Source organism: Colobus angolensis, unplaced genomic scaffold (assembly GCF_000951035.1).
Source record: "Colobus angolensis palliatus isolate OR3802 unplaced genomic scaffold, Cang.pa_1.0 Scaffold2, whole genome shotgun sequence".
NCBI lineage: Eukaryota > Metazoa > Chordata > Mammalia > Primates > Cercopithecidae > Colobus > Colobus angolensis.
In genome coordinates, this window is record NW_012115154.1 from 4,392,018 (window position 1) to 4,404,295 (window position 12,278).

Genomic DNA, 12,278 nt, shown 5'->3' on the forward strand with positions numbered 1-12,278 from the left:
TAGATAAGGAAGTGACAAATTAAATTTATTTAATGATTGATTGTGAAATATTAGTTTGTCTGTCTTTTGGAGGCTTTGAGAGGAGGCTTAGTGATAAGGTAGCAAGCTTTTCCAGAAGTTCAAGTTAGAAGCAATGAGGGGTTCAAAGTGTAGCAAAGGACTGTTCAGAGTCAAGTTGAGAGAGATCCTGCATCTATATAGGACTTAGCAACAGACTCTATAGGGCTTCGTGACCAGTATGGTACAATGCACGGGATGAATGAGAGCTATGACTCCAGGATGCCTCATAGGTATCTGGGTTGGATATTCAGGGGCTAGTATACTCTGATCTCCCCAGATCTGTGTGTGTGTGTGTGTGTGTACGTGTGTGTGTGTGTACTGGGGTGGGGGAAGGGGCCTCTCCAGCTTCTTCCATGTTCTTTTGCCTCACTGGAAGATGTTTGACAGCTCTTGGAACCACTTTCCTCATGTGGTCAGAGGAAAGTGACCTGGAAAGTACCTGGAAGTTTGCACTCCTGTATTATTCTGTTCTCATGCTGCTGATAAAGACATACCTAAGACTAGGTAATTTGTTTTTTAAAAAAGAGGTTTAATGAACTGACAGTTCCACGTGACTGGGGAGGCCTCACAATCATGGCAGAAGGTGAAAGGCACGTCTTACATGGCAGAAGACGAGAAAGATTTAGAGCCAAGCAAAAAGGGAAACCCCTTATAAAACCATCAGATCTCGTGAGACTTATTCACTACCATGAGAACTATGGGGGTAACTGCCCCCATGATTCAATTATTTCCCACAGGGTCCCTCCCACAACACATGGGGATTATGGGAGCTATGATTCAAGGTGAGATTTGAGTGGGAACACAGCCAAACCATATCAGTTCCCCCCACCCTCCACCCTGAGGTGGTTTTTGCCAGGAATGGTATGCACAGGAGTATGAAAGCCCAGGGTCCTCTTTCTGGGGTGGCATGAGCCAAGGGAGGTAATGTACATTCCAGAGTTCCTCTGTGTGATAAAGCTGAGGCTGGAATTTTGCTGAGATCACACTGTCACTCAGCTTCTTCGTTTTCCCATTCCTCTTTCCCTTCCTCCATCAGAGATTTCTCCTGGGAGTACTTTCTTGCTCTGTCACTGCACATGAATATTCATCTCAGGCTCTGCTGCTGTGGGACTTGACACAGGAATGGAGTCATGCTGACCTTGCATTTCACTTAGATAGATTATACCAGGTATGGAGCAGATTACAGAGAGAGGAGAGTAAGTTCATTTTTGGACATGTTGATTGTAAGTACGTTTTGATCATTTTATGGAAATATCTAGTAAGTAGTTAGACCTGAGTTAGAAATATTGATTTGAAAGCCATCAGGATTTAGGTGCTGGTTGAAGCCATAAGTATGAATGAGGCTAAATCAGGAGAGTGTATGAAGCATCTAAAACTGAGGACTGGGTCATGTGGACATTTTGACAGTTGCAATTAACATGTTCCTCATATAAATCCTTTTCACACAAGTAGCAGTTTACATTTTCATATTCAGAAAAATCATATTGTTTGACCTTTACAATAACAAAGGAAGGTGGGAGGCTATGTGTAATTATTGTCATTTTTCAGATGAGAAAATTAAGACTCTGAGAATTTATGTGAAACACTCAAAGTCACAATAGTGACAGGACTAGCACAAAATCCAGGTCATTTAGTTTCTAGCACAGAGCTTTTCCTGCTACTTTACAACGCTTTTGAAAAAAATGCATTTTTTTGGTATATACTTTTGCAATGTATAGGAAATTGTCTTATTTCTTGCAGCCTCAGCATTCTTACAGACTCATATTACATCTGCTCCAGCTTTTCCGGTATCCTCATCAATTTACCATGATCTTTTGCAGGACAACTTTGTTTTCCATAGCCCAGAAAATCACTTCCTTCAGTAAGCCACGGTGAACAAACTACAGCCCTTGGTGATTTCTTACTTAATAGTGTTGCATGGACTTTATATTACATTCATTCTCACATGTTGATATGCTATTGTGTGTTTCTTTCTTTTCTCATTTTGTGTATTTTTGTTTTTATTCTTCCAACTATATTGTAAGACAATCTTTAAAATATCCTCTTTTATACAAAATGAATAAGTTTTCATTGTTTTGGGAAATAAAGAAAATTATCTATAATTCTACATTATAACAACTTTTTTTTGTATATTTTATTTTAGTCATTATTTTTTCCACATGCTTATGCTGGCATTCCTGATGTTCTCAATTGTTCACCCAGATTGTTATTTGGTGCATAAATCTGTCTTGTAACTATTTTTTTCTTCCTTATTTTATATTACAGTGCACTATATACAATAGGGATGCTGCTGTTGCTTGGGAATTCATTTGATGAGAGAAGGACTTGCAAAAGATGACTCAGATATTTCAGTCAGGTCGAAGATGGTCAGAAAGTAAATGTGCTGTGAGGAAATGACTTTTTGCTAATGGGGAGATTTTGACTTTAGTAGAATAAAATGCTTAAAAGATTTAATTAAGCCAATTGTCATCACTATGTTCGGATGACCTACTGGGTGAGCTTGTGTTTTTACTTTCCTGTCCCTACTGAGACTATTTGGACAGCTGGGTGTGTATCAGATAAAGTTTGCACACAATTTGGTTTTATCTGCTTCTTATTCAGCTGTCTAAGCATGATTATGACCTCTTTTCAGAGTATAACATAAAATACTTTCCTGGACTTTGATTAATTCTTTTTTAGGTAAAGAGAGTCCTAACAGGTCACATGTTTCATCTCTAGCCAAGAAACTTTACAGTTAAGGTTTCCAAGTTATTCTGTAAGTTTGTCTGGCTAGTATCCTTTCTTGGCATAATAACATCATTGTATATAACTACAGCCCACCCTTAATCTGAATGTATTAGACTTTCAAACATTCATTCCTCCAGACTATAAGCTGGATTTGCACTTTGCTGGATGACATTTAAGCAGTTTACTTGGATGTAACATATTCCCAGCACAGCATGAAAATGCATTTACTAAGGGCTTTGTGTCTGTGGTTTAGATGAAAATAGAGTAAAGCTTCCTCCCTCTTGAGATGTTTAGATAAGGTTTAATTGATTTTGAAAATACATTAGCATGACCACAATGCTTTAAAACAAATGAACTTTTTTTTTTTTTTTAATAAAGCAGGTTGCATTGGGGGTTTGACTTAAAAGCTTTGAAGTAGTGAAATAGCAAAGAGCTTTTATTCCTTTTTTAAACTTAGAGAAAGTACAACACGCCCCCAAAATATTTCTAATTTATGTTTATGCTTCTAAAGTTTGAATAGAAATGAACTTGCTTCTGGAAAAAAGACTTTTTATCATGGGGACTTGAAGTTATGAGCTTTTTCACAGGACAGTGTTGGAAACATATGTCCTTCTTGTCAGACTAATGCACCTTTATTGACTTAAAGCTTAGAAGGAAATCAATATATTTTTGGAGACACATAGGAGATTGCAGGCCTTCAATTTATGAATACGATGAATTGAAATGGGCTTTAGACTGTCTGCATTAGCATCGCCACTTACCAATGTGGTATTGAACATATGGCTCTGCTGAAACAACTAATGCTGCTCCCCTAGACTCTTGCTAAAGCACTTGACTTCAAACTGTGTGCTAACCGACTTCTGCTTAAAACCCTACTGAGAGCAGTGCCCTGTAGGTAAAACAGTCTGTGAAACATGGTATCCACTCAGTTCTCCAGGTAATCACCTCTACCTTGAGTTGGAAAGCCCACTAGAAAGTTACATAGTTGTTTTACACTAAGTTATCTTCTGAACAATCACCTTCACGGAATTAAATTTAAATGTTGTATATTTTGTTGTGTTTGTATCTGGGAGATAATTTTGGTCAAAGACAAACTGTCCATTATTCTGTGTATACAGTGTCATTTGATAAATCTATTTTGAATTTATAACCAAGGGGGAAGTGTATGTGCCCATTTTTCTCTCTAGCTCTCTTTCTGGCTTTCTGTATCTATTTCTTTTTCTCTCTTAAAATTGGTTTGCTTTCTTCAAACAAATAACTTGAAATATTCAACATACTCATTTTCTTGCCTCTGAGGAAATGTAGAGCAAAATTGAATAGGCAATCACAATAATTATATCAAACCTCATTCTTAGCATTTTTGCTTTCTTTTGCTCTTCTTATATCTTTGATATGTTATTTTTTCCAGAACTTTGTTATATATCTGAATTTTATTTTAAGGTGTCTTAGATCCCTTTTGAGAAACAGAAAGTAATTAGCAAACTGTTAAGAGTAGGCTAGAAAGAGATGATCAGAGGCCAGAGGATAATGAGTCTATTAACTATAGAAACGTAAAAGGAAAATGATATTTTTGATTGTCATTTTACTGCCAAGGTGACTGCTTGTGTTTCCAGCCAACAAATGGTCATATATTCACTAGCAATACTTAACAAGTCTGGGGCACACCATATAATATACTTTCCTGTAGACACTATTGATTGAGAGAAATAGTGGTCATGAATAATTATATGTGGATTTAAAAAGTTCATATATAGAATTCCATTATAAAAGATTGTGAAAGAATATATAGAACTAAATATTTGGGCCAAAATAAAAACACAATGAATTGCCATATTATTTGCTTCTCTGGTAAATTTTCAGTAATGGCTTTTATATGAACCAGCATTTGTTCAAAGGATATAGAAACTTGGAATCCTTGGTCTTCTGAAAAATATTAGAAATGAAGCTAAAGTAAGTTTAATGAAACTAGAGGAAGACATTACTATTTACTTAAAATGTATTTACATACAACCTTTTAAAATTACATTTATTTCTTATATAGGGTCCTACATACACTCTTGAAATAATGCAGATACTAAGATATGATAAATTTCAAAATGAGAAACATAGAGTCCTCAGGCTCGAATTGGTTGAAATTGGCTGAAATGTTATTTTCTTGAATTGGCTGAAATTGACTTGAGACGGCCTTTACTCTCCCATTCCTGTCTTTAACTTTATACAGACATTGCTTCAAACAAGCACAGCTGATAGCAAGTGATCATGAAGCAATCTTTCCCCTCTTTCTCTTTCCATTGAAATTACTCTTTAGAGTTATTTCCCTTCCTGGATGAAAAGTGTGGCAGTTTGTGATCACTCTTATGGAATAGAGTTTTTCTGTCATTGTAACTCGTAAGACATGGACTCAGTATTTCAAGGTCCAATCTCATATAATATTCAAAATTTCAATTTTGCTTTAATGTTAAAGCTTCTCTTTTTTCTCTTCTCCCCTATCTTGATAACTGTTTTCTAATTCTCAAAGATCAGAACAGGGGAGAGAGAAGAGGAAAGGGGCAGGAAAGTTCCGTCTGGTGTGGTTATGAACTAGCTCCTATGCTTTCTAGACTAGCAGGTGATGAAAGCTCACTTTTTTTTCTTGTGGGAGACTTTTACACGGGTTCTTCAGAGACTCCCATCACTGGGGATCCCTCAGTTGAAATCTCTAGAGATGACAAATGCATCTCTATTTCTGTTAGTTGCTTGATGCTTTCTTAACCCCTTTTCATTAAACAATACCTGATTCCTTCTCTATCTTTTTTTTTCTTCTTTTCTGCAGGATGTACTCACATCCCAACAAACTGAAAATGCTGACCAATCCCAGCACAGCCAACTCAAATTTGCTCCTCTATCAAAGTGCCCAGCACCTCATTTCTTCCTCTTTAGAATTTACAGGTAAGAGTCAGCAGTCCACCAGGACTCCGTAAATACAGGGTACACAGGAGAAGCTCTTGTTGGGGCCACATTCTCTAGTGAGAGAGGAGACACTATATTGCTTAAAGCTTTAAGGTAAAACTTTCCATTTGTCTTTTTATTCGGTGAATGGGAAGAACTACTGGAACGGTTGTAGTTGCTGAGTCTTCCGGAATCATAGTGTAAGTTAGTGAAGGTTTATACAACTGTGACTGCAGAACAAGAACATAAATGGTGTCAAACTATACAATATAATGTAAGTGTTCAGGTCAAAAAAAATCAAGTGGTAGAGAGAGGGAAGAGAGGTGATAAAATAGATAGGAACTCTAAACTATGTACTGTAAAGCTAGAAATCCAGAAAAAATCGCTAGGTTTGAACAAAAAATAAATATTAAAATATGCGATTTAAAGTTACAAAGGTAACAGATATATATTGTAATAGTGATTTAACTCCAGTAGAAGGAATCAAGGAGGGATTTTTAGTGCTGTATAGTTGAATCCTGTCTTGTTTAGTTGAAGCAGATAATGTTTGAAATGGATACATTTTAAAATATATTAGCATAAGCATATTATTTAGAGTTTTGAACAGAGAATAGGAGTGAGAAGGTGAATTGAGAGAGGATTGCATTTCATTAGGGTTCTCCCGTTTCCCATGTTCTCATCTTTTTTTTTTTTTTAAATGTGTGTATAAATTCCTCTAATCAAATTTAAAATCTTTATTTTTAAAATGTATTTTGAAAATTATATATAAAATACATAGATGAGAATATAAATGGAATTATGTGGAAAATACATAGACAAAAATATATCATGATTCAATATAAAAAGTCAAGGAGGCAAATTATTGCTGCAAGATATTAAAATAGTATAAAGTTATATTATTCAATATGATACAAACACAGGCATCTTCAGAAAGCTCAAAGAAACAGAAAAATACCAAAAGGGCATTTTAATACATATATAAAATAAATATATAAAAGTGAATTACTAAAAAATCTTTGGGGAAGAGAAAGGTTATTTAATAAGTGGGTTTAGGTCATTTTTAAATAAACATGTTGCCTATAACTATATCCCATTTTAAAATAAATTCCAGATCATTATGAACTTATAAATATTAAGCCATGAAATGCCTAGAAGGAAGCTTTAAGTGTTTGTTTATCTGAGTTATATGTTAGGTAAGACCTTCTATACTTCAACCAAATGGAAGAATTTGCTAAAGAAAGGAGAGAGATTCAACAAATTTCAAGGGTTTAAACTATGTGCATTAATCTAAAAGACGGCAAAGAAAAATAATTACAACAAATATTAAAATGCTTAATATTAATTTATAGAGAAGTAATTAATTTTTATTTTGCCACACGCAATGCCAGAGTTCCTGCACCAAACATAACAGACATGGTCTTAAAACTCAAAGAGAAAAACCTTGAGACTCTAATAAATAAATGGGCAAAGATCATGCATGCTTACTTCACCAAAGAGATAATACAAATAAATCATAACCATTGGAAATGTATTTGGCTTATTACATGACCAAAGCTTGCAGACAAAAATAAGATTTTAATTATATTAATTAAATATAAAAAGCTGTTTTAAAAGGGAATACACAATGTTGGCAAGTGTCATGAAGTGGGTGCTCCAGAGACAGCGGAAAAGTGCAACGTTTTAACCTTTCGAGAAAGTAATTCAGGAAGATGAGTAAAGAGTTTTGAAGATGCTCATATATTTAGGGCCAGAAATTCAATTTGTCGTGTTTTTGTAAGGTAATTCAGACTAGTGAAAAAAAATCGAGACTTTCTAAGTACTCAGCCATGAAGAACTGCCTAGGTAAAGTAAGAAATCGTATATTTGATATAATTGTGGGCATGAAATATGATATTCACATTGAGTTGTGAAATATATGGACAATGCTTATGCTAAAATGTTAAAGCAGAACACAAAATGATATCAAGTATGGAAAGCAATATGTAGAAAATGTAAGAAGTTATGCAAACATTTTAATAATTTCTCTAGGCGTTGGAATATGATATTTAAGTAGTTTGAATATTTTTTCTACCTTGTACTTTCTCCAAAATGAATTTGTGTTATTTTCATGTTGAGAACAAAACACAGATAGACACTAAACAGCTAGCTTAAATTCTCCGTTTGTTAGTTGTGGGAACTTGAGCAAGTGACCCCTTTTGTGAGAGGAACGTTACAGCTCACCCAGTTTTGTTGGAACTCCACCTAAGTTACAAAAATGATTTTTGTTTTGCCAACTTCTGGTTCCACAGTCCAGGACATCCCTCATTTACTTGTCTTCATTTCAGCCACTGAATTACATTAATGGCCCTTAAAAATATTTCTCCCATTTAGGGAAAAATTATGCCGAAGATAAGGGAGCAAGTCGATGTTGTCCATCTGGGTTTGTGCCCATTATCTCCAGACCTGGAGTTATTAGCTGAGTTTACAATGTGTACACTTATTTTCTGGCAGCCTTTAACCTCTCATTGGTCCGTATGTCTCACTTTTTAAAAGAATGTGGCCTTTTATTATTATTATTATTATACTTTAAGTTTTAGGGTACATGTGCCTAACGTGCAGGTTTGTTACCTATGTATACTTGTGCCATGTTGGTATGCTGCACCCATCAACTCGTCAGCACCCATCAATGTGCAACAATAAACTTAAATTAGACAGAAATGGGATAATCCCCTTTGTAAGAACCCCCAATATTTCTGTACTTGAAAAATAAATTAATTGGATGGCCTTTGACTTGCCTCTCTTGAAGCAGCCAATGTTTATACAAGGTAAGCTCTGTACCAGCTGTCATTCTTTGATATACCCCTTCATAAACCTGGGGCCAAGAGGAAAAAAAAAAGTATGGGAATAATAAGAAAAAGTAGAGGGATAAGGCAGCTTGGGACTGGATAGCCTGCTAGCAAAAATGACATTGGCTTTCGAGTTTAAGAGGTTTGTTCTTGAGAAAATGTATTTCAATCAGCTCTCTAATACTCAGGTACCCAGTAAGTTATTGATTCTTTCCAGTTGGGAACATAATGTAATAATATGCTAGTCCGTTAAACCAGAGCTTCATCTTTTGCACAATTCATATTTTAAACTTTAAAGAGGCTCACAACTGAGCTTTCACAAACAGTAGCTGTTTACTTTCTTTCCACTAAAATAATCATTGCAAATACCCCTCTGAGAGTGTATATTTTCAGATGCCAGGTAATCAAAGCTTAGTTGTACTCAGAGGCTTTTTTAGAACCAAATGGAAAATAATTGCGTTAAAGTGCCCACTTGTGAGGATTTCTGCTCATCAGTATAATTGCCAGCATCCACTGTCTTTCTACCACAATAAATTCACAATGATTCATTAGCTTCTATTAGGCGGGATGAAATAGATCATCTTGTTAACATTAACTTTGATTTTTAAATGGCTTTACTTGATTTCATATTGGAATTACAGTTTGCACATAAACTGAAATAATAAATGCCCCCTGCCCCACTTTAAAGGTAGTAGAAGAGAATAAAATTAGAACTCAGCCAGCCTTGCAGGATTTAGATATGAGCTCTCAGTGTGGGTATTTACTCTAGGAGTATTTTTATATCTTCTCTTTTGTCAAAGGAATTTAATTTCTTGATTATAAGCCTTTGCACACAGAACCCAGCAGTTGGCAAATAATCCTTAGGATGTGGTACCAAGTACCTTTGTCCGGCCATTTCTTTAGCATCAAATGAATAGGATGATTACTGCAAAAACTGCTAGGTGAGAATGCTTGTCAAAAACTTTGTAATCTTATTTAACAATTCCCCAGATTGATGAGATCATAATTAATGTACCTCAAGACTACTTTGTATATGTGGATATTGGTCAAAGGTTAGCACACCTTTGTTGATTTTAGTTTTTAAACAGCCTGGGAAATATATCCTGTCTTTATCTTTGCCATAAAAATGACTGTAGTAATTGACTACTTGTATCAACTACCTTGATGGGATCCTGTCAACTCACTGAGAGGTCAACCTTAGCTTTCTAAGGTCAATAGAAGTGGGCATCTCAGTCTCTCCCAAGTTGGTAAGCATCCTGAGTGTGTGGATCACCAAGAGCCCACCTACTGGCAGTCTCTGGGCAGTACTGTCCACATTCCTACTCTGTCAGCCTCCTCCACCAACCAAGGATCCTGTCCTCCAGTTTCTAGGTCTAGAATAGTTGAAAACAAAAATTAAATTAAAAACAATGACTGTCCATAGGATATTTTAAAACTTCCAGTTGTAAGTGCAGATAGAACTTTTAATGATTGCTTCAAACACAAATAAACTGAGTACTCATTTAACTACTTTAGACTGTTTCAATATAACAAAATGAAACAGAGAGGACTTCAAGGCAAAAATGATTCCGAGAAGCTACATGGAGAGGACTTCAAAGAGATGACCGGGGGTCAGAGAAGGGCCTGATTGTCAACCATGCATGGTAGCCAAGCAGGCAGCAAGCAGGGGTGTCTGACCAGGGCCTAAAACAATAAAACGACATGAATGCAGGCCTTAGCAAGTCAACAAGTGGCCAGAGTGCAGGAGAGCAGAACAGACAAATCACAGTTTCTTCGCTCGCACAGTGAGCAGGGGCTCACTTCACAGCAAACCCAACACACCCTGTGCTGCGTCTAATCACTTGTTCAGCAGGCCATACAGGTGGCCTATATCCAGCACAGCACCAATGATTTATACAACTACACTGAAGGGAAGCAAGAAGCATTCCTTCAAAAAAAAAAAAAAAATCAGTGGGTGTTTCTCATTTGGTGCTTGGCAAGCAGTAACCTAGTTTCTGGGCTGGCTGAAGAAAAATAACAAAGTGCCTGATTTTTCAGTGCTGGGTCATTTCTAGAAGAAATAACTAGATGAAAGGATACCCCTCAAAGTCTTTTAGAGTTAAACCGGGGCTATTTTCAGTTGTTTGGATGAATAACCTTAATTCCTATTAATATAAGCTGTGTTTGCCTGTAGTGGAAGATCTAAATGTATTATGATGCAAATTTAATTTGGTTAAAAGCTTGCAATGACACTAAAATTCTGAAAACTGCAGGTTTAAACACCTTGAAAGCTAGGACTGAATAAACACGGGTATACTGTGCATTCTGGTATGTATAATAATTTGTTCTAATAAATGTTTTGTTGATGTAGGTGAGGGATGGGGGACAATATTTGATCATAGGCTATTTTAGTCTTTCTATCCTTAAAGCATCAAAACATAAGATTTGTAAGAAAGAATAGTTACCATGGAGTATTGGGGCAGCAGTCTGTGTTTTTGATGCAAGACAAATATGGGTCAAACTTGGAGGAAGCACACAAAGTTTACACATCTGACATTCATTAGAGGTTCTATAAATATTTGCTGTCTGATTGATTGACTGGTTGAAGGAATACATGAAGCAGACTGTTTTACGTACTACCCAATTTCTCCCCATGTCTCTTTCTGTGCCTAGAGTTGCATTTGCTGTTTGCCTCACCTCCACATAGCAGTATCTCATGTGGATGCCCGATCTCCTGGGGGTGGGGAGGCTGAGAGGTTGCAATCTAGACTTGCTCTGACCATGCACTCACACTGTGAAACTTCGTTTCCCTTGTACACTTCATCAACCTCTGGAACATATCTTATGAGACTACTTCCAAGCTGTAAATTATCCACAAGTAGCTTGAGACTTAACCAAATGAATATCTTCTTCAAATTTTAGATAACAAATTTAGGGGTGGAAGCTTCCTGAAAAAATCTCCCAAACAACTCAAGACAGCTGCCAAGAAGCCAGGATAGAAAAACTCTGGGTTTCAATTCTCAATTGAGGTGAGAATCCAGAAGAGTGAGACTTCGCAATTCAGGAAACAAATTTCCAACTAAGATAGTTCAATGACGATATACTATATTTGATGGATTCTAAGGTGCAAATTTTAACATCTCTGTGTTAGGTTATATTTTACAATAAATACCATTGAGCAATTGCTGATGGCTAGGCCAGTGTGGTACAACTGACATTGCCTGAGTTGTGAAAAAAGCAAAAGCATCATAAAAAGTTGTAGAATGATTGACAGCTGTTCAGAAGAAAATCCTGGAGAAAACAGTGGGACACTCCTTTAGCTCCTAGGAACCAAATGATTGCAGAGAAAGGGGGCTATTCTAGCTCTTGGTGATTGCTCAAGGCTTAGCCCCAAAGGATTTTAGTCCTTTTTGTAAAGTTTTAAAAGGAATATTGTATCAACAATATAGACATTAATGATACTGAGTTCGAAAGTAATCACAAAAGTGTTAAACTATGATCATGAAGTTTTAGGAATATACATTAACCTGAGGTTCCCAACCTGTGGACAATGGACTGGCACTGATCTGTAGCCTGTTAGGAACCAGGCTGCACAGCAGCAGGTGAATGGCGGGCCAGTGAGCGAAGTTTCATCTGTATTTATAGCCGTTCCCCATTGCTCATATTATCGCCTGAGCTCTGCCCCCTGTTAGATCAGTGACAACATTAAATTCTCATAGGAATGCAAACCCTGTTGTGAAGTGTGCATGTGAGGGATCT

General features: G+C 36.3%; 1 long non-coding RNA gene across 1 annotated transcript in view; it reads left to right on the forward strand.

Moving 5' to 3' along the window:
- The window catches only part of LOC105511155, a 265,769-nt gene that overhangs the window by 148,597 nt on the left and 104,894 nt on the right, over positions 1-12,278 (forward strand). Inside the window, exon 2 of the long non-coding RNA XR_001001673.1 lies at positions 5,600-5,715. This is a non-coding gene — a long non-coding RNA (uncharacterized LOC105511155). The remainder of the gene's footprint in view (positions 1-5,599; positions 5,716-12,278) is intronic.